Source organism: Silurus aristotelis (genome assembly GCF_946808225.1).
Source record: "Silurus aristotelis genome assembly, chromosome: 3".
Taxonomy (NCBI): domain Eukaryota; kingdom Metazoa; phylum Chordata; class Actinopteri; order Siluriformes; family Siluridae; genus Silurus; species Silurus aristotelis.
Genome location: NC_139576.1, coordinates 36,375,891 through 36,403,274, shown reverse-complemented (window position 1 = coordinate 36,403,274; position 27,384 = coordinate 36,375,891). Strand labels below are relative to the sequence as shown.

The following is a 27,384-nucleotide window of genomic DNA, read 5'->3' as shown; positions in this document are numbered from 1 at the left end:
GCTAATGCTTTTAAACCTGCAGTATGATCTGGAAGCTGCGAATGGTCAAAGCATCGAAGGAAGCGCTGGACAAATCTCAGGTGTCAGATATTTCATCAAGATGGCAGAGAAGCTGCTCTAACAGATGAAGAAAGTGTTCGGTGAAGAGAAGGAGGAAGATGAATCCTTCAGTTCATGGACAGCGAGGGAAGTTTGTGGTAGAGCTTGGGAGTAAGGAAACACCAAGTAAAGCAAATCTAGTGATCGAGGGTAGTGATCTACATGTACCAGCCTTGAAAGGCCTGACTTTCACAATGTATATCGCAACAGTCGACATGCACTACTGATGCTGATCCTAGTGATACCACGATGGACTTGGAGTTGATATGGCTTGATCACATATGACATATCAACACCGATAGTCGATTGCCAAAACTATTCGCAAAAATACAAACCGATAGTTTTTCCGGGTCGTATCTGTTGCTGGATCGGCTGAGGAAATCGGTCGTTACGAGATCGGTCTCTATAAGCGAATTTTTCTCTAGAGCCATTTTTTTCCTGTGTGAGACTGCACAGGAAGAGCAATATAATAGTTTATTTATAATTTCATTATATAATTATATTTATAATTTAATATTAAATTTTATTTAATTTTCATGACTTTTTTTTTCCCGTAAAAAAATGAAAAACAGGGTTATTCAAAAAGAATGAACCGATATCATGACGCATTTCTTCAGTTCTCAAGCATCGTCATTGAATGAGTCAGTGATCAAATGAAATGTGTAAGGAATCTCAAGCACTCTGTTCATTAGAATAATTACATGGAGTTTTGTATTCATTTTCCTTAATAAAATATTGCGTAATCAAATCGCTTCATTCTTTCTGAATAACCCTGTGTTTTACGGAGTGTCTGTTTTTTTTTTTTTTTATCAAGTATTCATTCTAAAAAATATCAGTTGATTAATTGGTTATCGGCGAGTACGATCCATCCGAGAGGAGTGGCAGCTCAGTGGTTAAAACATCGGACTTGAGACATTGGAGTCCGGGGGATTTGAGCGAGGCCCTTAACCCTCAATTGCTCAGTTGTAAGTCGCTCTGGATACCGGCGTCTGCCAAATGCCATAAATGTAAATGTAACTCAATGTAGTTCTAACAACATTCGCTCTTATTGAGGGATGCTAAACTAGATTGTGAAGATCTGTACTCATTTAGCCAGAAGGTCCCAGCCGTGGCAACTTGATGGTGCTGAAATATTATCTCACAACCTTCCGAATTAGATGTTTTAATTACTAAGCCACCGTTTCCAATAAGCTCCAATGAGACAAATCAAGTTCAGGGTTATGAATAAACATTAAGCTGAATTGTCACCATTACGTCGCTACGATTAAGCAACGTGCTCATGTACCAACCCTCTACGTGGAAAAGAGCACCACGCGTGACGTGGCTCGACCAGAAACCGCCTCTGTGTCGTAGCGCTGAACAGGCGCGGGACTAAAATTGGCCGAAAAATGAAAACAGGTGGCATGGCGTTTTAAACACGAGGCCTCCTGGGGCTTGTTACTCTCAGGTGAGAACATCCTAGGGGGCGACGTACACCTACTCTTCAGCAGAGCTCGTACATCACCTCGGGGCTATTAATATTCGCCGTGACAGATACAGGGCAGGAAAAAGCAAAGCCTGCAGAATGATATTGTGCACTAGATCAGTTAGAATGCCATCACAATGCAACAAACCTGACAGGAGATGGGGTCGGCACAACAGGGTGGTTTAAATGAGTTTACTTTCTCTTCCAGTCGGGTTCCTGCTCGGATGTAAAAACTAAGCACTTGAGATTTGTTTTGGTTTATTTTGTAGTGAAACTACAGGTTTAACACTTTTTTGTTGTTGGTGGAACGAGTCACGAATTGGCTTTAAGTCCTCGAGTAGACGGATGTCGTGAAGAATTAGCGTTTACTTCCTTGGTGCGAGAGGCAAAATGCGGTAACACAAGCGGCTCTCATCATTAGAGGGACCTGACAGTAATAGCGTCTCATCTTTCTAGTAAGCCTTATCCTGAACAAGTGCACATTCACACATCAATCAGACGTGTACGTCTCCAAGAGAGACAAAAAAAAATGTATGCTCTAGTTACATCCAGCTGTAACTGGACACAGTGATGGGGTGGTAGATTAGTGGTCAAGGCGCAGGACTTTGGATCTGAAGGTCATGAGTTTAAATCCAATCCACACCAAACTACCACTCCTGGGTCCCTGAGAAAGGCCCTTAACCCCATAGCTGCTTGATAAGTGCATCTGCCAAATGGCATAAATGTGGGACATTTCTAAGACCTAAGACAACCGGAGACCACTCTAAATGAGGATGGTTCTAGCTTCAAGATCCATGAAATTATTGAGCCACAAGAACTTTGTTGGATTTGGACTGGAATTAATATCAACAGTCCACTACAATAGTCAGGATCCCAGGTTGCATCAACAGTGTCTACACCTCAACTATGATGGAACTGGGCATTGAGGACGAGTCTGGTTCCTCTCAAGGTTTCATCCTCATGCCATCTCGGGGGTTTTTTTTTTTACTACAAACTACGAGACCCAAACCTGCTTCTGACACTGAAGATCCTATTTTCTCACAATTCTGACGTTTGATGTGATTCCTGACGTTTGATGTGATTCCTGCCACTTCGCTGGATGTGACTGAAAGAGAACTGCGCAGGTGTTTCTAATAAAGTGGCCGATGAGTCACATGAAAACTATTGTACTCATCACTAATAATAACAACAATAATTATTATTATTAAGTCTGCCACAGCAACACACACCTACACCAGCGTAATTACCAGTGCAGTGACATCTCCAATAGCATTCACGCTGCTGTGTAGCACAAAAACATCCAATCATTCAGATTAGAATCCGTTTAATCATTTAGCATCTGATTATTATAGATTATAATAGATTTTAATAATTTAGATAACTTCAGATCACTAATCATTTAGATTATTTCATAAAGTGGATTTGAAATAATTATAGGTCACTTTAATAATTTGAGACACTTTCAGATTAGAGCAGATTTTGAATAATCCGGATTAGAATGTGTTTGAATCGTTCAGATTATTTCAGATGATAACGGGTTATAAATAATTCTAATTATTTTGGTTATAGCAAACTCTCAGATTATGATTCTTTTTTTTAATAATTCGGATTAACAGACTAATTTATTTTTTGAATTGTATTAATTTAGACATCAAATTATAATAAACTTAATGTTTTGGATTATTTCAGGTTCTAATGGATTTTATTCGTTCTGATTATTTTAGATTACAACGGAAGTTAAATAAATTATAAAAGACTTTAATAATTTAGTTTATTCCAGATGGTAATTTCAAATTATTTTGTATTTTAATAGATTATTATTATTTAACAGATTATTTAAAATTATAGTTGACTTAATTTAAACTATTTCATAGAGTGGATTTCAATATAATTGAAAATATTTCAGACCCATTAGGGGGCGCCACCGCGGATCATCCGTCTCCATACCCCCCTGTCCTCTACATCTTCCTCTTTCACACCAACTACCTGCATGTCTTCCCTAATCACATCCATAAACCTCCTCCTTGTTCTTCCTCTCTTTCTCCTTCCTGATGTCTCCATCCTCAGCATTCTCCTACTGATGTACCCCATGTCCCTCCTCTGCACATGTCCAAACCATCTCAATCTCAAATCCCTCACTTTGTCTCCAAAACGTCCTACATGCGCTGTCCCTCTAATAAACTCATTTCTAATCCAGTCCATCGTCGTCACTCCCAATGAACATCTCAACATCTTCAGCTCTGCTACCTCCAGCTCCACCTCCTGTCTTTTACTCAATACCACTGTCTCTAATCCATACAACATCGCAGGTCTCACCACAGTCCTATAAACTTTCCCTCTCACAGATACTCTTCTATCACAAATCACTCCTGCTATCACTCTTCTCCACCCACTCCACCCTGCCTGCACTCTTTTCTTCACTTCTCTAACACACTCCATTACTTTGCACTGTTGACCCCAGGTACCTGAACTCCTCCACCTTCTCCACCTCTTCTCCCTGCAACCGCCCCCCTCCACTGCCCTCCCTCTCATTCACACACATGTACTCTGTCTTACTCCTACTGTCTTTCAATCCTCTTCTCTCCAGCGTGTACCTCCACCTCTCCAGGCTCTTCTCCACCTGCTCCCTACTCTCACCACAAATCACAATATCATCCACAAACCACATAGTCCATGGGGACACCTGTCTGACCTCGTCCTTCAACCTGTCCATCACCACTGCAAACAGGAAAGGGCTCAGAGCCGATCCTTGATGCAGTCTAACCTTCACCTTGAACCAGTCTGTCGTTCCTACTGCACACTTCACTGCTGTCACACTGTCCTCATACATGTCCTGCACCACCCTCACATACTTCTCTTCCACACCAGACGTCCTCATACAACACCACAACTCCTCTCTCCACCCTGTCGTACGCTTTCTCTAAATCCACAAATACACAATGCAGCTCCTCCTGATCTTCTCTATACTTCTCCATCAACATCCTCAAAGTAAATAATCGAGATAATAATGACTTGAAAGCATTTAGATGATAATGACCTTCAGATTATTTTTTTATTATAGAATACTTAAATAATTCAGATTATTTCAGATGATATTAGACTCTGAATAATTCGGATCTTTTAAGTTATAGTGGTAGATTTTAATAATTAAAGGGTCTGTCAGTAATCAGATTTGGGTGAGGGAGTGAATGAGAGAGAGACACACACACACCTGTATTATTATCTAAATATAATTATTTGCTAAAAAATTTTTTTAAATAAAAGATAAAATCAAAACACTTCTGGGGCAACTGCTCATTAGCCGCAGCGCTAACAGATCCGGTGACGCTAACCGGGTTGAGTTCAAGTGGAAACTGTTCCGGTGTGTGAAGCGGATTAATTGAGGATTAAACCCAGGTGTGAACACCGGCTCCGGATCAATACCAGTTTATTTTTTAGGGACGTGAAGCGTTTACAGACTCGGGCCTGCTACATGAAGCTAGGCAGCGGTCTCTATGCTAGCTGCCGGTCAGTGTGAATGATACCGAGTGCTAAGCTAACAGAGCTAACATGCTAACGCTAACGTCCAGCTGTCTGCCTTCGCACACACTGGAGCAAAGCGAACCATCCCGGACTCGGCACCTTACCTGCTCCGTCAAGCTGAATCTCTCAATCTCCTTCTCTTCCTTTTCTCTCTAGCGTGCCAGATTTATTTCTCATTTATTTCTCTCCAATCTGAAACATGAGAAGGATCAATAACATGCATAAGGCAGACCCACAATTCCTCCGGGGCCGCACCCGCATTCGACATGTCCCGCCTCCTATCCTTTGATTGGCTCGTTTACCCATATTACTGCATTCAAATACATTTGGTTGGTTAATACGAGAAGTAACGACGAAAAATAAACCAATTACAACCCAAGAGGCGGGATTTGTCTCAATACGGGTGGGGAAAGGATGAAGCAATAGCAGGTGTGAGAAGACTTGATTGACCGTGAATGTGCCCAATCACAGAGGTCATTTCGGTGACGTATTGGTGATCAATGGCTTTATTAAAACAATACTAAAACGTGTTTTTGCTTCCCCATGAATGCAGGACAAAACATTTTGAGATAATGTACACAATTTGTAATGACGTAATAATACTTAATTAACGTCAAATATTAATAATTTGTTGGGTCATAAATAATATTATGGGGTTAACAAGAAATTAAAAGTATTTTGGGATCATCTGCACAAATTCTGATCAATTATCAATTCAATATAAAGAAATTTAGGAAGAAAAAACATACACATGAAAAAAATCAATATTTAAAAATGATATAAATATTGATATAACATTTTTAAATGTAAATATAAATATATTAAATATCAAATATTTATAAATTATTTGTAATTCTATTTATTCAATTTATTATATTATTAAAAAAAATGCAACCAACATTTTTTATATAAATTACTTTATAAAAGAAATAAAAAAATTATATATATATATATATATATATATATATATATATATATATATATATATAAATACATCAGTTACAGCTTTAAAATTAATTCCATGTCTTTTTATTTCTATCTTGATTCTAGATATTCATTCATTTCTTTCATTAATTTTTATTTATGGACCTTTTTTTATTTTTAAATAATTATTACTATTATTTTTTTTTTTTTTTCGTTCTTCTGATTAACCAGAAAAAAAAGAATCCAAATAAAAGTAAGAATAAAAATGTGAGTCTATACCCTAGATACCTGCCATATTTTGATTAAATAAAGGTGATGATTAAATAAAGGTTTTTCTGTATTGAGAGTGAAAGTCTGGAAGGCAAATATTCGTGGTTTAAGAGTTTATTGTCGCATGTAAAGGACACTGTCTGTTACACCAGACAATGAAATTCTGTCTTGGTGAATCATCAAAGCGGTCTATAACGAATTAAAAGGACATAATAGACATGTATAAATTTTTTATTGTGCAATAAATATGCGGCATATAACGTAAACGAGGTATATAACAGATATTCATTCGGTTCCAATTTTCTCACAAGAATGAATGCAAATCGTGTGCACCTGTGCCGCATCTCTGCTAACGATCCAGCTGTGGGAGTTAACTCCTGGTGCTGTTTTTTCATCTTCTCCAGTTCGTCTTGTGCTTCGAGGCATTTCTCAAAATAGCCGTCTTCATGCAATAAGTTCCACCACATGCAGAAATCCTCCATGGAGCACAGTAAGGTCATTAGGAAAGTTTACAGTAGCTTTGTAACTAACTTAATACCGGTTTGTGTTACTATGGTTACAGGTGTTTATAAGCAGTGTCTTTATTTAGAATGTTAATTAAAATGTGAAATTGTGAGAAAATACACCTTCCGGTCCACATCCCACAGGTACACAAATAGCACAAATCCGGTGCACGCCAAAGCCCCTTTCCCATGGTGCACTGCACATGTTTATGAAGTGATCTGCTCTTTACAGGGTAACGATTATAACAGATTTTTTTCATTTTTTTAGAAGCCTCTGATCCTCAGATGGTGTAGCTGTGCTTGTGTTGTTGGTGAGCTTCAGAACATCTACCAGTCTTTGAGGCCGAATTTTGACATGCAGTTCGCAGTCATATCTGGCTTCCTTCAAACATCTGAGACGTGAGGATCTAACGAAGGAAACAAGAAGGGGGGTTGCCGTGTGTAGGAAATGAAACCTTTCCATTTCTGTCTAGATCTTCTTGAGAGACAATGTGTGCCAGCCTAGGAAAACCCTTCACCTGGTGAAATTCTGTTTTGTAAAATCTTGGATATATATATATATATATATATATATATATATATATATATATATATATATATATATATATATATATATATATATATATAAAATGAGCATTAAATGAGAAGCTGTGGCAAGAGCACAAGCAGAACCCCACAGCGTGAGAGTGTGTGTAACTATAGAAACTCTCTCTATTTAAAGGTCTTCTCTACAGAAGAATGGAACTGCATTCATTATTCACATAACATTCTCATACATCACTACTTCAACTCTTCATACTCATTCACATTCAGAAGTATTTTGGTACTTTCTTCTCATCCTACACACTGACAATCTGTTCATCTTGCAGTCATTCCAAATCTATATATCATCATCAGCTTCCTATACAAAAAACCTGACCATAAGATTGCTATGTGTTTGTTTTTGAACATCGAATTCCACATTTATAGTCCAGAATGTGCTGTTATAATAAGCTCCACTCTTCTAGCAGGAGATCTTCCACTCCAACCCATGCAAAAAATATCTTCATGCTGGAACAGGATTGGGTCTCTTAGTTCAAGTGAAGGGGAAATTTCACTCTACCGCATCCAAAAACATGCCTCCAACTTTGTGGTAACAGTTTCAGATAATCTGTATGTATATATGAGATGGAGGTCAACAATGTCAATGCTGCTGAATCAATCGCATCCTCACATAGAAATCGTTCAACAGATTTCAGCTCACAAACGATGATTAAAAATTCTGAATACTCCTACACAAATCTTTATTTTTATTTTCCATGAATACAAATAAACCACAGTGTGTTGTAAAGTCGGAAATAGTTTTCACGGAAAACAACTCAAATATTTGAGGATGAAATATGCTTTGGTGTGTTTTGCCAAGTTGTGGCTGCGTCAAAGTTTTGATGATTCTTTCCCCATAATAGCCTCCTAATTCCTGATTCCAGGAGAGGAACCCAATATAGATATCTGCTGTTGTAAAGAGTAATTATTTAATTAAAAATAGACTTTCTATCAACTCAACACAGTCTCACATCATAAGGCCCTACAGATACTCGACACCTATGAGATTTTTTTTTGTTTTTCACAAACCTTTTCCAGCCTGACAATGTTCACAAAGCCATCACCATGAATATATATACTTTCTATGGAATGGAGTGAAAGATCTCCTGCTATAGAGGCTCTAAACACCTTTGGGATGAATAGAAACACAGACTGGACTCCAGACCTCAAAAACAGACGCATGAGTGTTGCAGCATTGGTTTTAGAACAGAACAGGAAGGTCATACGACACACGATGCAACAAGTCGATTTGCTGAAGACGGGCTGTGGTCTGATGTGACTAAGATACCTCCAGACATCACCTACATCAGACCTGGACTTTACTGGCTGAGCGAGCACAACTCTCCATAAAATCTAGAGGAACATCTTCCAAGTAGAGTGGAAGTTATTATAACAGCAAACGGGCACTAAACGTGGAATACGATGTTCAAAAAAGAAACACATACCAATCGTATGTTAAGGTGTACACAGACTTTTGTCCCTCTAGTGAAATCGTATGCTAGCATAGTAATTGAGTTTGTTTTTTTAAAGTAACCGCGCTGAGCTTTAGTAAGTAGAAAGTTAGCATGACATTGATCGCTGATAAATACCCAGAGTACCCAGAGTAATACCCACAGTAACACCCCACTGCATGTCTGTAGACTGTTTATTTTTAAGCTCTGCTTCTAGGTTTGCTAATCAGCAACTCCCAAAGCTGAAGAAAGTGAGTCACACTGTGGAAATACAAGTCCTTTATATTTCAACCACGGACTGACTCAGAGATGTTTGTGCACTGAAATCAAAGAGTTGGTGATGAATCAAAACACTGACTGTAGTGATTGACCTTAAATCAGTCGTTGCGCTTGTACGGCTCTGTTGTACCGTCTGCATCATTAGCATAGTAAAATAGCCTGCATTTTTAGCTGGAAAGCCTGTCTGAGACATCATACCAGTGTTTGTTACTAACACTAGCAAGCTAGTCAGCTTAGCACATGGTTCCTGTAAATACAACCAGTTTCTTTAAGTCTTTCATTGCTAGAAGTTACGATATTTGTTTCTTTAATCGCTAGTGACTAATATATTTCCTGGTTTCCTTGTTTTTAATCAGTTAAAGTTAATATATTTCCTGTTTTCTTGCATCTTTAATAGCTAGTCACTTCTGTATTTCCTGATCTTTAATCATTAGTAATTACTATTTACTATTTAATTGCTAGTGGTTACCGTTATTGTCTGGTTTCCATGCCTTTAAACTGGTGGAACGAATTCCTGTTACAAAACACTGACACTGGAGATTCCTTCCTTCCATGTAAATATTCTCCTACATAATCAGAAAGATGTACGATGTGCTTAAAATGTGAATATTTTTGCTCCTAAAATAAACCAGTCTCTCAAAGTCTCTGTAAAAGAGAACTGCTTTATAGAAACCACAATGTATTACTAAGAGTGCTTTAATATTTTACCTGTGATTTGAATTATTATTAGTCGCTCGATGTTTACAAGAAATTCCCAGATAACACTGCTGTAGTAATTCCCAGATGCTTTAGTAATTCTCTCTCTGTCTTGTGAATATTTCAGAAGGCTCTGCTCTCAAACATTATTATATTGATTATCAGTATAAACACTCACTGGACCAATAACACCACGCCAGAGACGGTTTCTCGGGTATAGGGCCGACTCTTGAATCGATGCTGAGGGACACAACAATTGCTGCCCTGCTGAGATGGGGTCAGCCGGTCAATTGAGAGTAGAGGTAAAAGAGCATCCGCAACAAGGAACCGAGCGACCAAGGACATAAAGCTCCTCCAATCAGACGTCAGCACACATTAAGCAAGCTGGAATCTCAACAAAAGCTATTGATCAGAGAAGTAACACTGGTAGCAAGCCAAACCGCGCTTTTCAGTCAACTGTCTCGCCGTATTCAGGTTCGTTTTTTATTTTTTATTATTATTTCCTTGAAAGCTGTATTTCATCCATTTATTTGTTGATCTGCAGGTTTATGAAAAGTGCAAATTGCCCTCGATTTCTGGACAGGCCACTAAAAGCAACACAATCATCAGCGACCTGGATCACCTAGCGTTACCACAATTCCATTAGCCTTTCACAGCTCAAAATGCCCATCATTTAAGAGCGTGAACCCGTGGCACATTGGTTTCCCTGGGAAAAAAAAAAAAAAGAGCTCACACTGTGGCTCACGTTGCCCTCTCAGATGCCCTCACTTATCTACGTGCCACAGAATCTAGGGCAAAGTTTTGGTTCAGGCTGGGCTCTTTTCTTTCTCTCACCTCTCCCTAAATTGATTGATACCTTCGAGAAGCCGCTTGCTGAAGCGCGTTCTGTGTGTAGAGATGGCTGATCTGCCGCCCTGGTGGTTTTATATAATGTCTGTGTGGGAGGCCGGTGACGATCAAGAAGGGGGCTACAGCCCATCCACTGGATACGGCTCTGAGATGCGTGGGCAGCCGCTTTTAACAAATGGATACTGGCTCGCACTCAGGATTATGGGGGTGTGCAGAAATGAAATTATGTAAATACCGATCAGAGGAGCCACGTACACTGGATACGGCTGCACGTTCCAAGAGAAGTAGCTATTGATTGAAAAATATGGCAGATATTCATGTGCTGATCTTGCTCTAAATTTGGAAAAAAAAAAAACAGACCATAGCCTAAACATCCGTTGAGATAAAAGCTAATCTTCGTAAGAACACATCAAGAATCAAGAAGAATTGCTACATCAATCTGTACTGGAAAATCGTAACATACCTTCAACAATAGAGATGAAATTAGACCATATTAAGTTAGGTGTTTGGGTTGGGACTGCAACTACGAATTATACAAAGCCACACATGCTATTCATCATGTTCATGTTTTTGTCTGCTCAAACAGAAATTTGTTTTTGTTTAAATTTGGTGTTTTAAGTACAATTCTCTCATACTCAACACTGAATGTTCAACATTGAATCTCATGACAAAGACTCTCTGAGGATTTGAGAATTAGAATTGTTGCTCTCCACAAAGATGGTCAAGGCTGTAAGAAGATCAGTAAAACTGAAACTGAGTTACAGTACAGTGGTCAGTGTCATACAGAGGTTTTCCAAGACGGATTCCACTCGGAACAGGTTTCGCAACGGTCCATTAAACAAGTTGAGTCCTCGTGCTGTGTGTCAGGTACAGAATCTGCTTCAAAAAAACAGACGCATGAGTGCTGCAGCATTGCTTTAGAGGTTGCAGAACAGAACAGGAAGGTCAATCTGTCCAGGAGCACGAGTTACTGGAATCATGTCCTGTGGTCTGATGTGACGAAGATAAACTTGTTTGGCTCAGATGATGTCCAGCATGTTCGGTGACGCTCTGGCGAGGGGTACCGATAAAATTGTGTCTTTCCTACAGTCAAGCATGGTGGTGGCAGCATCATGGTCTGGGGCTGCATGAGTGCTGCTGGTACTGGGGGGTACGGTTTATTGAGGGAAACATGGATTCCAACATGTACTGTGGCATTCTGAAGCAGAACATGATGCCCTCCCTTCAGAAACTGGGCCGAACGGCAGTTTTCCAAAATAATAATGACTCCAAATACACCACGAAGATGACAACTGCCTTGCTGAAGATGGAGGTGATGTAGTGGTCAAGTATTTCTTCAGACCTGAACCCTATCGAGCACCTCTGGGGATCCTCAAGCGGAAGGTGGAGAAGCTCCATGTGTCTAATATCCAGCAGCTCTGTGATGTCATTATGGAGGACTGGAAGAGGATCCCAGCAACAACCGGTGCAGCTCTGGTGAATTTAATGCCCAGGAGAATTAAGGCTGTGCTGGATAACAATGGTGCTCACACAAAATATTCACACTTTGGAAACAGTTTTGACATTTAACTTTAGTTTTGACTTAAAGTGGACTCACTTTTGTTGCCAGTTATTTAGACAAAAATAGCTGTATGTTAAGTTGTTATTAAAGGACAGTAAATCTGTACTGATATACAAGCTGCAGATTGACTACTCTAAAATATATCCAAGTTTCATTTCTATACTATTGTCCCTTAAGAAGACATACATTAGTTGCTGAAATGTGGGAGGTGTACTCATTTTTTATGAAATACGGTATGTAGTATGAGATAAACCAAGCAAACACTAGACAAAATCATAGATCTCTTTCTGCTCAACATGGTCGCGTTTCTTTATTTCCACACTGAGCCCGAGGATATTGCACGCAGGAAATGTTCAGGTGACCGTTCCCTTGTGACTACTCGTGTGTAGCCTAGCCTTGGAGGTGCTACTCGGATACTGCATTTCTACTCCCTCCACTTATTTTGGAAAGCTAAAAATAACCAGAGGGTTCAGAATTGTAAAAAAGGGCACAGGAAATAGAAGGCAAAAGAACTTATCAGAGCTTATCTTGAGTAAAGACTGTAGAGCTGGACTAAAGTAGAAACAGAACAAGCACTGATGTACATTAGCTCTAACGATCTAATCTACCATTATTAATAAAGCATTTATTAGCGAGAGAATAGAGACTAACTGCTTACATAATAGCAAATTAGTCTGAGGGATCATAAGGTCGTGAGTTTGCATCCCAGCATGACCAAGCTACCACTGCTGGGTCCTTGAGCAAAGCCCTTTAACATCAACAGCTCTGTTGAAAGTCGCTTTAAATAATGGCGTCTTCCAAATGCCCTAAATGTAAATGATGAATTGGAATTTTAAACAGACAAACGAAGATCACAAGACAGTTGAAAGATGGGGGTTGAGGAATTTAGGGTATAGAACTTAGAAATTTGTTAAAAAATTGTTACATAAGGGAAGAAACTTAATGAACATCTGCACGATTGCAGATATTGGGACAATCAGAAACAGTGCTAATCTTGAGTTATGTAGCTGTGTAGCGGCCTGGATTTACAGGCCATGCTAACAGTCAGGGTCCAACTGCAAATTTGATTATGGTTGGCCCCATCCTGGAGGGGTAAATACAAGCATAAATACACTGCTTTAATTTACCTGTGGAGCCACAATTATGCCTTCTTGGAGATAAGCCAGTGGTACCCAACACAGCAAAAAAAAAAAAACCCTTCTTAAGATTAGTTCTATCACAGCTGCTCGGATGATCTTACAGAAATGAAATGCCCAAAAACCCCTGATCTGAAAGATTGGATTGATGGGAATGATTGAAACTGCATCATATGAGAGCTTGTTGGGGAGACTGCAAAGTGATGGAGAAATAATAATAAAAAATACCAGGGGTCATTTTTTTGCAGGATATAAAAATTAAATGATGAGCAGGACTGCTTAATTATCGTTTCATTTCCATGTGCTCTTTTGGGAATTGATTGGGAAGGTGAATATTTGGGTTGATGTACAATTAAAAAATTTTTAAACAAAAAATAGTTTTTTATAAAGCATATCTTCATGGAGCTGGCTTTGTGAACTGGGGGCATTGCTTTGCTGGAACAGGTTTGTGTCTGCTAATGTGTCTGTATGAAATATGTCCTACCACCACATCCAAAGACGTCGTTTACAATTGTGTACCTCCAACTTTGAGCTGGGGAAGAACCGCTTATGGCTGGAAAAATCAGGTGTCCCGATACTTTTTGTCCATATAATCTATAATAAAATGCTTGAAATGGTTGATTAGGGTGCTAAATTATTCACAGCGGCACTTGTCACATTCGATATCGCAGCACTTCTCGGACAAAAATGGGTCTCATATTGATCCAGTGCATATCTGGTGCTCCGTTAATGTATCCTTTACCAAGCCAAGCCAATATCATAATTATAATTTAGGTATTGTTCTAGTGGGTGCTGTAAGGTTGCCAGGGTATGAACCCTATCCATTCAAAGAAACATCCCTTTTGCACAGAACAATACAACAATCAATGGGACTTGACAGCTCTTGGCTTATCTCTCTGGGCCATGCTGGTCAGCCAGCCAGCTTTACCGCTTCAGTCCAATAGACTGCAACCGCACGCACCATTATTTCCCCTGATCCTCAAATGACAGGGCAAATCCTTGCTGTGTCCAGAACCAGGGTTTTTTTTCTCAGGTCCCTGCGATATACCCAGATCCAGCATTTTTCAGACCTCCCTTCCTGACAGATCATCACCTCACGGGTTTGTGCAAGCAAGTGAATTGCATATCACAATAAATAAGTACACGCATATGTACGAGGTGGTATCATATCAAAAGGTTTCGAGACTCGCTCTGTTTACAAGAAAGTACTTTATCTGTTTAAAAACTATCACTTTAAAAAAATAGTCCCCTCTCCCAGCGTTCCTGCCACTTCTGGAATACGTCCTGTCAAACACCCTCTGCGAATTGGCGCCGCATCTCCGCAACGGTGTCAAAAAGACGACGTTTGAGCTGGATTTCATCTTCGGGGAAAGTCCACAGGAGCCAAATCTGGCGAGTAGGGTGGGTGCGGAAGTGCAATCACGTGGCTTGTTCTCCGACGATCATCATGCACAAGTTGCCGAAAGTCTTCCTGATCCCTTGTCGTCTCGCAGCGATGTTCTTCTTAAAATGCCGTACGTCGCGTCAAACGACTCTGCGGCAGATGTGCCCAGTTTCACGCAGTATTTGCTCTTTGTTCTGACTTTCTGTTAATGATATAATCACACTCGTGGTGATGCACATGCACCAGTCTGCACAATTAGTCGAAACTTTTTTGATTCCACCTCATATATATCTGTAAATTGTTGTGGTAGTGGCCACCAATTTTCCCCTGGTAACACTAAAGACCAACTTATTGCTCGCTCATTTTGCCTGTTGATTTACTGGAACAATCTGCTTCGCTCACGATCCGCTCCCCAATCTCCAAACCACAGATGGCTTTTGTGCTGTTTTTCATCTTCTTAAAAAAAAAAAGAAATCTTACTTTATTGCTCCCCTGAAGCCAAATTTCACTGGGCAGTTGACCTTCATCATTCGCATTCATCTCAGCGTCTGGAGCACCTACGGTTTTAAATATTGCCTTTAGGGGGGTTTATGTGATTTCTGTACTGACCCCTGCACTCGTGTCAGGGCTCCATACACGTAACATGCCGCAGAGGCGAATCATTTCATTTAGAGCCGAGAGGAGCCGCTTATAAACAAGCTTGGACACGTCAAGAGAACGCAGGGATTTAGTTCTGCCTTCTGGCAGGGCTATATTTAACTGTGATCATCAGGCCATATGAAATAATAATGGAATCGTATGTAAAAGCACATTATCATTAACGAAGCCCAGGAAGTGAGAAACGCTGAACGATACTGGTCACGTCACGCAGAAGCATCAGAAGAAAGAGACAGAAAACTGAAAACATACACGTATGTATTTTTATCTTTCTGTTAGCCTTTTGAATGCATGCAGGGTGTGTTGGTGGGTGGTGGGGGGCTGCTGGATGCTGGAGTTAGGTGGCTGAGCTTCATGTTGTGTGGGCGAGAAAAGGAGCAGGGAGCTTTATACACCGAGCCCTGCACTGACTCACCCCGGTGGGCGCACATTCACAGAACAGCAGGACACCCACATCCTGGGCCCGACTACAGCTCTTTCTGGCCCCAGAGAGAAACCATACAGAGAGAAATCAAGACAGAAAGAAAGAACGAGAAGATGAAACATAATCACTCCCATAGCTGGGTATAAACAGCTCTCTGCTGGTAACTGCTTCGGATTCAGCAAGATCTCAGATGCTCCTTTTGAAATGTCGTGTATACGTGATATCGATCCCTTCTACAATGCAGGCTTTGCTGGAACGCAATTTTTGCTTTTCGAATGTCACCTTCTGCCAGATATTGACGGTGAGGTAGTGGGGAATTTGAATTGATTTTTGTTGCAGTATAGTAATCTTGGGATAACGCAATGCCAGGTTAGGCCACGTCCCAGGAAATAAGAATCTGCTTCCATTTTCCGTTTAAACACGTTCAGAAAGGAAAACAACTGGAAGAATTTAACAACAGAAATGCAGTACAGGTAGTCCCCGAAGTTTTTTCTTTAAATCTAAAAATATTCGCACTGCGTTTAAATTTCTAGACGATACGGTACGTGTCTCCCACCCTGTGAGATGCCTTACTCTCACCAGAGGTCAACAGAGTTCAGTTGTTTTAGTGTTATGGCGTATATTGTTTGTGTGTTTGGTGTTTCAAAGCCCAATTTTAGCTCGTGTCCTTCTTCTTTTTATCAACATTGTCGGACACTGAAACAGAATGCATCCGGCTCCGTCGTCCACTCGTGAACCGGCGCTCGTCCACACGCCCCATGCCAATAATTCTGTAAAGTTTATACATTACGGTGGTGTAAATTGCTACGTTTGCTAAATTCTTTTTTGTCATTTGTTACATTATTGACAAATTATAGTAAACTACCCCATACTGATCAGCATTCTTGAAAACTCCTGGGTAGCCTAGGTCTCAAATGACCATATTTTCAAGTTACGATGGTGTCATTGTAACGCATCTTGATCGTAACTCGGGGATTAGGTGTATCAGCAAGGAGGAACCCTTAATGGACGGCTAAATGCTTTGCTCTTGTTTTTCTCCCATCCTGTGCTACATTCTCCCCCTTTAGTCCTGGCACTGACAACAGCAAACTGATAATAAACTGGTCCAGTGACAGAAGAGGAGGAGGAGGTGCTGGAGGGGGAGATGCAGCTGCATTCAGAGGCAGACAGCAGAGCGAATACTAAATTGACAGCACATTTGTGGAGGCCAAGCAAGGCAGAAACCAAGCTGCACAGTGGCAATCATCAAGAAGCATATCAGCTCTCACAAAATGGTCCACAAGGTGGGAGAAACAGCAGCAAATGGACTCGTGCTTCGTGTTGACAAAACCCGTCTTCCTTGGCAGCAAAGCGTACAAGTCGCATCCCAAAGGGTCAGTAACAATTAAGGAAGATAATTACCCCCGCCCCCCTCCTCACAAGCGAGATGTTAGCATGGCATTGCTGCCCGTATTTTGTTATGAGGTTAATGGATTGTAACACATCGCGTTAAGATGTCAAAACGAGTTCATAATGGTATCTGGCGGAAATTGGAGTGTGTCAAATTGTTTGTTTATCTGGTGTCACTGTTTAGATTCTGTCAGATGTGTCAACACTGTGGCACCTGATCCTTTGTGAAATGTTATGGCAAAGTATTGAGTTCAACATCAGGAGTATGCTGGACCGGATGCCACTTTTAATTTAGCATCATTAAACCCTCCGGCGCTATTGTCAGACACGCATATGAAACGAGAGCATTTTTCTATCCATTAATTACATGGTTACATCCTTTCGACGCCAAGCAGAATACTCAGCAAGCAAAACAGCCGTCTGCGACTGAGTCACCCAGCAATTGATCTGATCGCTCCATTCTCCTCTACTCGCATAGAGCCAAAAAGGAAACAAGACAATGAACAACCCAGGTGAATAAACAAGGAAATTATTGCTCTTGGTTATGAATTTATCCCCCCCTCGGAGGAGAGGCTAGATTATCAGGTTTAGCTGGCTAGGCTAGCTTCACCAGAAGGGACCTCTCCTCCTGTCAGGTGGCTCGTGTGTTGGGGAGATAACATTTGGAAGTCCTGCATGCTGTTGTCAAGCAACCTCGACCCCAGATCCTGACTGTCTCAGTGGCTCCTGCAGACAGAGATGATTAATGCTTGGGGAGTGAGCCCTGCACCAGTCTCCGTCTCATCCATTGTATGCACACGGCCCGTCGGGGAAAAAGGGAATCTGAGCAATTAAAAAGGGACACCGCTGGCAAGGATCACATTACTCAAAGCCTTCAGCATGTGTAGGGGGGAGGTAGTGTGCTGTCGTAACGGTATTTGTGGGGGTTTTTTTCCCCACTTTTCCATCATCCATCCATCGCCGGTGTTACATCCTGTTGTCTCAGTGCCGTCGGAAGTCGCAAATGGAGCAGTGTCTTGGTAGGATTAGAATGAAAATGGTCAAGGTTATAAGGCAGGCAATGAAAGCCAATAAAAACTTCAGTTATGATTTGCGCTGCCCTGCCAGACACGTAATTGCAGAGTGGTAGGATGAGAAACGGGCTCAGGAAAGCGTTGTTGACAGCGTTCACGGCATGTCAAGTGTCAAGAAAACCTGTTCATACTTCGCTGGTGTTGACTGTAGCAAACTTGCCAGGTTTCCATCTGCAAAAAAAAAAAAAAAAAAAACATGAGATGGGCTGCTTTCGAAATGGATTCCAATTATCTGACTACTGTGATAATGGGTAACAAATCCCAATGATTATTCAACCTCGGCAACAAAGTGTAATTACATTCCATTACTTTTGAATTGCTTTCCATTTAAAAGCAATATGCAGATGTATAATGAAGAAGCATGCCACTTTTTCCATCCAGTGAAACTTTTCACTTAAGTCTACGGTAACAATCGGCTCCTGTTTAAAAAAAAAACCTCTTAAAGCGTAACAGGTTCCTGATTCATTAATATAATAAAACATAAAAGACTGTCAGGGATCCGCTTTGTCTGCATTGGTACTTACCTCCTCTGCCCTGGTGCCTCGGCTGCCTGTGTTTTGGTGTAATTTATAGCGCTGTATTCAGAGCTGGCAAAAAGCTGCTTTAATATTTACCTGAAGATTCTTAAATTATGGCTAAATAAATGCATTCATATAGTGTAAATGATATGCATGTAGTTCACGCTAAAAACATTGGAGACAGGGTTTCTATTAGGCGTGTGCATGTATACAAGTGTGCATTTTATCGAGACGCATCGTTTGTGCTAAACTTTTTATCATTCCGAAAGTAAACAATAATTTGCGACCAATATTTGATATGTAGATTGATTTTTCCCCCACTAAACTGTTTCTCGAGCGCGTTCTCGCAGCGCCATGACGTATGACGTGTCACAACACTACGGAGGCCGAGGCGTGTCCTGGGAGTCACATAGAATACAGATTAACATGGCAGAGGTAGAGCTGCGTCTGCACCTGGAGACAGAACACGAGTCCACAGTAACACGTTTTCGTTTGGAAACGCATATTTCTACCCGTTTTGGCCTCACACACATTTTTTGTAAAAACGCTCTCCAAATTGAAGAAATTTGAAAACGCGTTGAAGCAGAGGTCCAGGTTTGAAGATACTGAGGTAAAATTAACCTTGGGAACCTTGGGTCTTTTCCCATCCTAGTGTGGTCTTCATTATAGCTTGGTTTGCTTGCTTATTTAGAATATTTTTACACAATGGTATACTGTCATATAGCAATTAGAGAGAGCAATAAGAGTCTTCAAAGGCAGTGGAAAACCTGCAGCCACCATGGCATCCCTTGTGTATCTGTAGCATTATATGCCATTTAAACATCCCTGGCTGTTGCCTCTGTTGCTCTGGTCCCTGATTTCTCTCGGTCTCATCACTTTGTCTTCAGGTTTGGCTTGTTTGCCTCCACTTGTCCGGTTTCTATTGTCTCAAGAGCCAGCTGCAACACATGCCACACATCATAAATTCTTCACATTTGCATGTCCATAGTACGCCATGGCACAGCAACAAACCTGCGATCACACATTTTGTTGTTGCCTCCACTGCCAAATTTGGTTGCCTTTCTTGCCAACATAGCAAGTACACTAAAATGCTATTGTTCGAATGCATTCAGAATGATCATTCCACTCAGACAGTTTTTATTCAGCATTCATACCGACTACAATGGGAGAACCTTCAACTTTTTCCTCCTCTGTCTGTGCTTGAACATGAAAGCAAATCAAACTTTGAAGGTTGTTCATTTTTGTGAATATTACCAAAAACAATGGGACCACACTACAACCTCCAGAGAAAACCCCTAATTTTGCAAACATTGGGCAAGCCTTAACACCCACCCAAGAAGTACAATTGTGGGTCTGTCTGCTGGTTCCTTTTCAATGAAACCTCTCCTTGAATTTATATCCATCTCGACTCACCAGCTGTAACAGATGCAAGTGCAGGGAGAAGTTTTATTAAGAACCTACAGGCAGACAGGTCCAAGACTAAATCCCAAAATGTAGTCAAGAAACATGCAAGGTATAGCCAAGGTTCAAACAAGGTACTCTAGGCAAATCCAAAGAATGAAAAAGAAGGGTCAAAAACAGGCCATAAAACAGGGGGATTTGGTTTAGAACTCTGAACATTACTTCACAAAGGACAGGTACAACTAAAGCCCCGTCCACACGAATATGTTTCCATTTGAAAATGCATATTTTTCTCTCCGTTTTTGCCTTCCAGACTGGGACGCCATTTTTAGTCAACGAAAAATAGCTTCTTGAAAACGCCCTCATGATGATTGTCGAAAAAAAAATCCACATGATCTCACCCATCCTACTCTCCAGATTTAGCTCCTGTGGACTTTGCCCTCTTCCTAAAGATGAAGATCCAGCTCAAAGGACGCTGTTTTGCCACCATTGCGGAGATCCAGTGCGAAACGCAGAAGGTGCGGGACACGCTTTAAAAAGAAGACTTCCAGGACACATTTTGTGGCAGAAACACTGGAAGCGCTGTATTGCTATACAAAGGGGATTATTTTAAAGGCGATAGTGTGTAAATGTCAATAAATTAAAATACTAGAATACCCTAAAGTATTCCATAAACATTTTTAAACTCTTGTTGAAAATAGGAAATTTGACAAAATGTTTTGCACAATATGGTAAGAAAAAAGTACATATAAATACAGAAATACGTTGCCATTTTGCACATTTTAAATTGAATTTTGCTACCTCTAGCTTCCATACCATACAACTATCAGTTCTATAAATCTGTGACCCAGGTACCATTGTTATAAAAAAAAAATTAAATTAAAACACCATAGAAATACCCAGAAAAACCTCTACTTCTGCACAAGAAAGTAAAAAAAAAAAACATAGCAACATTCTTAATCTGCAATTCCATTTCTGCCTTCTGCTGCGATAAGTAAAAGAGAGACCAGAAGTAGGCAGTTAGCTGTCAGAAGCTAATCAGGGCTCATCCACATGCACCCTCCCCGTTCCTTTGTCCTGCTGTTGTTTATGTTTGATTAATTGCGGAGGCGTCCGAAAGATGTGGGAGGGGGAAACAGAGGCCTAGCGTCCCTAAAATAGCTTTCGCTAATGCAGCTCGGTGAAAGCTGTTCACTATCCAAACTGATTAATCACGCGGCCCATGGAGGAGTAGTTCCCCCCCCTTTTATTAAGTTAAATCATTCATTAATGTTCAGCCAAAGTCGCGATGTGATTTTCATGAAAGTGGACATGTTCGGCTGTCGTAGACTTCGACTTTGATTAGCGCTCCGTGATCACAGACGACTCCGGTTAATAACGCTCATGCGCCGAAGCTCGAGATAGAAACGTCTCAAGTGTATCTACGTGTTCTTAGGGGTGTTTATTATTGAATTAAAGGTCGGGATTAAAATAATGTCATGTAGTGATGTTTGAAACTAAAATAGTTTTCTTTGAAATAAGATAAAATGCATATTGATGAGCCCTAATGCTTCTGGAAGAACATCCTTTGAATAGATCAGACAAAAACTAGAGCTTTCTGGCACAGAAATAGTGATGTGGTACCTCAACGGTAAAGATGTTGGACTTCAAATTCCAGCACCACAAAGATGCCACTGTTGGGCCCCAACTGAGTCCTGCAAGGAATATTTAGAAAGAACTGCACCAGGGTGTGCCAGATTACACAGCAAAAGAACCGATCAGTTTCTTCCCATGATGGAGGTTAACAACACTTTGTTAAATCCACATGCTGGAGAGATGAAACGGCACAGAATAAAACATTTAAAAAAAGACAAAGTTCAATGTCTGATGTTTGTGTTAAAACCCAAATAAAGAACATTAATGAGACGCTGGAATGGTGAGGACTCGATGTGAGCAAGGTGACATTTTATTCTCCATGGTTCAAGAGCTCGTTCTTGACACAGACTCTCCCTGTCATTTGATTAACCTCGATTAAAATGTTATCTGCCGTTATTTGAAAGACGTGCAAAGTGACAGGAATGAGTGAAGCGGGATTTCGCCGTCGCTAGAATGATTTCTCTGATACATTATATGGACTAAAGTTTGAGTGAAGAGCTCATTCCATATTTATTCTCCATTTACTGTTATATTAAGCTCCGCTTTTCTGGTAAGATTTGTAGAGATTCTTATAGCCACAATATATACAGTATATATACAACTCAAAGCTGGAGCTTATAACCTGTTATACGACACATGGACGAAAAATTCTCCAATCTGATTGGTCAGACGGCTTTGAATAATCGCTTTAAAAATAAAAGAGTTAAATGTACATGTAAAAAAGTAGCAGAAGTACTCCTATCTATGAGCTTTGTCTGACAATATTCTTTGAAAGGAATTTCCAGTATGCAGTGTTTGTGGTTTGACCAGAACATTGGCAAGTCTGTAAGCTTGTGTAAAATTAGTCTACAGATTTCTCTGCTAGTTCGTCAAATATTACCATAACCCCCCTCTCGTCTGCTCATTTTCTTTCAGAAATTGTCCTTAATTTCCCTAGTCGTATGAAGCAAACGTGCATCTCGCCCTTGTGGTTCTCCGAGAACAGAGAGTAGAAGGTCTGACTTTGCACTACCTCTGCGGTCAGATACCCCCCCCATCCACCCCTACACCTTTCCAAAACCACACGCCTTTGCTTTGAGCCCCAGATAAAATAGATGTTGTGTTCCCGCTTACGCAGCACCTCGGTGGCTGTGTGTGGAGAGCACAGTGAATGCCTCCAGGTGCGTCCTCCTACACTGCAGTCAGCACATGCGGTATTCTCACACGCCACACAATGCTCTCAGGACCTGGGCTTAATAATAGGGACTGCCGCAAACACATTAGGGTTGGGATGGGGGGTTAAAACCCTAGGAAGTTATTTAGCATTAGGTATACACTGTTTAATCTATATCAAAGAGAGATTTCACACATACGAGGTTATATAAGTTTATATAAGTTTCGAGACTAGCTCGGTTTACAAGAAAGTACTTTATTTATTTACATTTACACACTATCGCCTTAAAAAAAAAAAAAATCCCCTTGCACAGCAATACAGCGCTCCAGAGCTCCTGCCACTTATGAAATGTGTCCTGGAAGTCTTCTTTTGGAAGTGTGTCAAGCACCTTCTGTGATTCATGCTGAATCTTCATGTTCGGGAAGAGGGCAGAGTCCGCAGGAGAAGCAGAAGTAAGATCCATTTCCGGAGAGAAACTCACGTGTGAGAAAGGCTCAATTACAGGGTGCTCACATGGTCAGAATATCAGACGTGGTAACACGTGGTCAGAATAGCCCCAATTTCACAGCTCCCATTGTACACAGGATGATCTTTCGGTACACTGACTTATGAACGTCGGTGCTTCCGGTGACTGTGCGTGCAGCCTTGTGCTGCCATCTGTTGGTGTGTTACAAAACTAGTCTCGAAACTGTTTGATACCATCTCGTTTACACGACTCTGAGATTCAGTCAGATCTTCATTTAGAAATATAATAATGGGGGACATCGTAGCTTAGATGTTAAGATGTTGGACTTTGGCTCCGAAGGCCATTAGTTCAAATCCCAGCCACACAAAGCTGATACACCTGGGCTCCTGAGCAAGGCCCTTTAACCTCACAGCTGTCAGTTGTATAAATAAAATCAATATAAGTTGCTCTGGATAAGCACTGTAAATGTAAATGTTGAAATTTGGGAACACAAAATAGAGCAAATAATTTTTTTATCAAATAGAGCTCCTTATTAAATAGAGCAGATCCTTCTCCTTCTGACAGGACCCCTCAAGACAGTTTTTGGCAACTTCAACCTCCCATCTGACAAACTTCAGTCATCTTGCTGTCTGACTCTTCTGAATTTTTTTACGATGACTCTTCCTATCCTACCTAAAAACAATTTCCAACATCTCTCTTATCCGTTCTAACCTTCACTCGATCTTTCTCTCCTCTTTAGCTCCCCTTGGACTCTGCCATTGATGCTTTTCTCTCCAAACTTATCCATGGACCTCCTCTGCCCCCAACCACTAAAACCAAGTCTTCTTGTCCCCCCCTTCTGCTTGTCAGAAGATTTGTGCAGCAATCGTAGAGAAGTCCGATCAGCAGAGAGGAAGTGGAAAAAAATCGCAACTTGACGCAGACCTCGACTCTTATTGTGCACTCCTGACCAAATTTCTTTTAAATGTGACTTTTGCTAAGACTGCTTTCTAAAAGGAAAAGCTCAAGGCCTCTGCACAAGATCCTCGTAAGCTCCACATCATCTCTTCACTATTTAACCCCCCTGCTCCACCTGCTCCATCCTCCCTGGCTGCTGAAGACTTTGCCTCTTTTTATGATAAGAAGATTCAAGAAATCTGCCAGACCTTCACTTCCTTCCCAGCAATGACAACACTACACAGCCAGGACACCCCTACTCCTTTGTTGTCAAGCTTCTCAACCATAGCAGAAAAAGAGATACTGCAATTTTCCCATTTTGCAATCCCACCACCTGCTCTCTGAATCCAATTCCTTCAACTACGCTTCAGACCATCTTACAAGACCTTATGTACAAGACCTCATCTACAAAGCCAACTTCATAACGATATGCTTTCCATTGGTTGGAAGTGTGTGGATGACCTCCCATGTGCTATAGAGTTCCAGTCTTAATGGGATGAATGTGAACACTGATTGCGCCCCAGGCCTCCTCACATCAACACCATCAGTACCTGACTTTACTAACACTCTTGTAGCCAAAAAGAGCACCAATCTCCACAAAATCTAGTGGAACATCCTCCCAGAAGATACACTAAATGTGTAAAGAAGTACCGACCAATCCTAGGGTATTGGGTGTCCACAGACTTTTGCGCATAAAACGTATCGACGGTTCAATACACCGCAGATCCAGGAGAGGAATATTTAGCGCGATTAATAATTTAGACCCTGGGACAGCGACTGCTCTTGTTACACCGCACTGTCAAACCAAACCCCCTGGGCGATTTTTTGATGGCTACCGTGTACGTGTGTGTGTGAAGAAATTGTGGTCACTCTAAACACCGAGATCGTACACAGCGTATGTACCGGATATTAAAGCAGACATCTTTTTATGTAGCTCATTGCCTCCCGCCCACAGCCCCAGCGCAAATAATTTTCTAGCGTCGAGAGACAAACAGAGGCAGCGCAACCCCGAAAAACTGCTGACACGCCGGCGTATGAAAGATTGATGCGGTGCGTCCCGAAGCCCGGCCACTTCTGGGAGCTGTTCCGCCACTCCTGAACGACACGGGTACAATCCCCCCGTGCGCTCGCCGACACTCGCTGAATGTTTTATGACTCCGGAGCGCCGGGGGATCGAAAGTACGGCGACGTTCGGTTTCTCTGCCCTCCTGGGGGTGGGGGGATTTGGGGGTTGGGAGTGTAGAGGTGGATTATAAGAGGAACATGTCTGTCAATTGTGGACTTGTCTCTTCTAGTGTCAGTGACAGGAGAGTGTTCGATGGTCTCTGCGATTCTGGCTTAGCCGAAGCTCCCTTTAAATAATTCAGCACCTTTTACGACCTGACTCGTAAAATAAAAAAAATAAAAAAGCATAGCCTGATCCAGCTTCTGACAGAACCCTGAGTTACACAAACTTATCGAGAGTCAAATGAGTTCGAGTCGCTCGTGTTTGTAGAAAGAAATCGGAGAAACTAATGAGTTCTTGTTGTTATTACAGGAAGGAAAAAAAAAAAAAAAAAAGCTCCATCTCGCCGTGGATTTTTAGCAGCAGGCTACGTTGACCTGTCTGTCGCTGCCATGGTAACATCGGAGCAGATCTCTGATGTTGCCTGCCAAGCACTGATATTTATAACAATCTCGAGTTTTTATACTCGATCATAAACGCCGTCTTGCTCCTATAGAAGGTCAGCTTCCAGCGCATGAAGTTCATAGAGGTTATGAAGAATGAGAATACACTTTGTTTTTGTTTTTTTTTTACAAGAAGAAGAGGGGAGGATTCTTCACTGTTCTGCAACAATGGAGAGGCCATGGATTTCAGAACAAATTGTGGGTGTGTTTATATATACATATATATACATATACTTTCTTTTTAACCGATTCACCCCCAAGTTAATAAACATCCTTAATAATAAACTAGTACAATATAAAATTAAATATCAATACTGGACCCTGGAGAAAGCTGTTTAATCACTTGTTTCCAAAAGTATTTGGACACCTGTCTTTTCCAGTCATACGTGATTCCTTAAACTTTTCCCACAAAGTTTTCCTTCATTTGAACCAGAAGACCAAAACCTGTTCCAATGCCAGTGCGCACAAAGCCAGCTCCATGAAGATTATGGTGTACATGAGTTGGAGTGGAAGATCTCCTGCTATCGAGCTCCAACTCTATTGGGGTGAATATGAACGCTGACTGCCCCCCAGGCCTCCTCATCTTCTCACCTACATTACTGAAGCGATCCATCCCTTATTTTTACCACGGTGAGATATAATATCAAAACCAGCTTCTGTGATAGATCAATAGTGAAGAGATCCAGCATAAATGTGTGTGTGTGTGTGTGAGTACGTCGTGAGGCTGGATTTAGATGCCGTGCTATGTTGCAGGCTTTGATGAAAGCAATCAGGCGTCTCCGAAAAATACACGTGGGCAGCACAAAAGCAGCCTCGCAGTAATTGCTAGTTATTAAAGCTGGTAATCACCCCCAGTGTGCAACGAGCTGTAATGAACTTCACTGATGGACCTATCTCAGAGGAACCGAACGTATTGTACATGCAAACGCTGGAGAAGAAGCGCGGGAAGACGGATAGACAGAGAGACAGAGCGAGGAAAGTAGGGAGGGAGGGAGTGGGCTGCGTCTTAATTTGAGAGTGCAGTAACACAGAACTCAAAGTGATCTCTCTGTCAGTCTCACTCTTTCTTCTCAGTTTCTCTCTCAATGTCTCCATCTCTCACTAGGTCTGCCTCATTCAGTCTCTCTCTCACTCTCATTGTGTCGGTCTCACATTCAGTTTTTCACTGTCTCACAGTCTCTCACTCTTTGCCTTCTCACTCTCATGTTGTCTCTTTTTTCTGCTCTCTCTCAATCCGTCTCACTCTCTCTCCCACTTTCACTGTCTCTCTCACTCTAACTGTCTCAAGCTTTAGCTCAGTCTCTTTTTTCACTTTCTCTCTCTTTCGCTCAGTCTCTCTCACT

At 41.1% G+C, this 27,384-nt stretch overlaps 1 protein-coding gene and 1 long non-coding RNA gene across 12 annotated transcripts in view; both read right to left on the bottom strand.

Moving 5' to 3' along the window:
- LOC310723866 (R3H domain-containing protein 1-like) overlaps nt 1–5,482 on the bottom strand; it is a 39,261-nt gene extending 33,779 nt beyond the window's left edge. For 7 of the 11 annotated variants that reach the window (XM_083537317.1, XM_083537298.1, XM_083537306.1 and 4 more), the window contains exon 1: nt 5,191–5,357. The gene's annotated coding sequence lies outside the window, so the exon portion shown is untranslated. Of the gene's footprint in view, nt 1–5,190 lie in introns of all 11 variants that reach the window. The other 4 variants (XM_083537299.1, XM_083537309.1, XM_083537313.1 and 1 more) reach the window with 2 other exon arrangements.
- A 4,196-nt stretch (nt 5,483–9,678) lies between these two features.
- On the bottom strand, nt 9,679–13,060 carry LOC310723921. Its single transcript, XR_014532868.1, has 2 exons — nt 11,919–13,060; nt 9,679–11,590 (listed from the first exon to the last, which is right to left on the bottom strand). It is a non-coding gene; the product is annotated as an uncharacterized lncRNA (long non-coding RNA).
- Nucleotides 13,061–27,384: the final 14,324 nt, after the last annotated feature.